At 63.9% G+C, this 1164-nt stretch overlaps 1 long non-coding RNA gene across 2 annotated transcripts in view; it reads left to right on the top strand.

Annotated features, from left to right (window-relative positions):
- The first annotated feature begins 496 nt into the window (after positions 1-496).
- LOC102751978 overlaps positions 497-1164 on the top strand; it is a 7430-nt gene continuing 6762 nt past the window's right edge. For both annotated transcript variants that reach the window (XR_435566.2, XR_435565.2), the window contains exons 1-2: positions 497-577; positions 1115-1151. This is a non-coding gene — a long non-coding RNA (uncharacterized LOC102751978). The remainder of the gene's footprint in view (positions 578-1114; positions 1152-1164) is intronic.

Genomic DNA, 1164 nt, shown 5'->3' with positions numbered 1-1164 from the left:
TCTGGGGTTGGGGCTCTCAGAGTCTCCGCGTCTGGTCCGCCCTGCCCCCCGGGTCAGCAGAGGAGTCCTGGGAGGCGCAGCGATTCCCGGGCTCCCCTGGCCTGCCCCCCAGGCTCCCGTAGGCTCTACCTTAAGCCTCAGATCACCAGCCCCTGGGGATGTTGGGCCGGCACCGGGGGAGTCTTCAGCCTCTGGCCTGTGCCAGTCCGTGTTTGTCCTGGGCCTCAGTTTCCTCTTCGGTAAGGAGGAGGGATGACATGAGAATAAAGGGACCGTAACCGCTGTACTGGGAGCACTTCTCCGCGGGGCTCCCATGGGCCTGCTTCCTGGGCCCCGCTGCTAACAGGCCCTGCTCCCCAGAGCCCTTTGCGGGAGGGAGGCCCGGGGCAGGCGGCTCCTCCTGACCAGGCTGGTTTACTTCTGCAGCCAGTGAGCAGGTGTGAGGGACAGGCAGCGCCCCCTGGCCCTTCCCTTCCCCCATGTCTCCCTGCTCCTTCGACAGACTACCAGACCCTGCGGATCGGGGGCTTGGTGTTTGCCGTGGTCTTCTTCTCCGTCGGGATCCTCCTCATCCTGAGTAAGTCCCTCTGTTCGCCCGGGAGGAGCAGGGTCTCTGCTCAGCAGGGAGAGAGCCGCATGGGAGCCTGTCGTTCTCCCTGTATCTCTAGGACCTACTACGTGCTGGCACATAATAGGTGCTCAGTAAAACAGGGAAGCACGAACAGGTACATGCTCAGTGAAAATAAGCGCAGATGAGAAGGAGCAGGTGGCCCCTGGTGCTGTGCCCAGAAGGGTGTGAGTGGGGGCGTCTCAGGCCACAGGACACAGCCTGTCCTGTCTGGGGGGCACCCTGAGGGATGGTCCCCCGGGTTTGTTTGCCCCGGGTAAGCCTGGTCTGCAGGGAGCCCTCTGCACACGCACCACCAGCAGACCCTGGGGCAGGGTGTAGCCCTCGGAGCTGTTGCTGATCCTGGGCCTCAGAAGAGCCCTCCCCCAACCTAGGCCACGCCCGGCACCCCAGCCTGCACCCTCTCCGGGGCAGCTGTGGCCAAGCAGGAGCATGACCTTGAACGCAAGTCGGAGGATGACCTCGGGTGGTTTCTTTGCCTTTCAGGTCGCAGGTGCAAGTGCAGCTTCAGCCAGAAGCCCAGGTAAGGGCGCCCT

Source organism: Myotis davidii, unplaced genomic scaffold (assembly GCF_000327345.1).
Source record: "Myotis davidii unplaced genomic scaffold, ASM32734v1 scaffold97, whole genome shotgun sequence".
NCBI classification, from domain to species: domain Eukaryota; kingdom Metazoa; phylum Chordata; class Mammalia; order Chiroptera; family Vespertilionidae; genus Myotis; species Myotis davidii.
The sequence above is the reverse complement of the archived record's forward strand: the minus strand, read 5'-3'. Positions and strand labels throughout refer to the sequence as shown.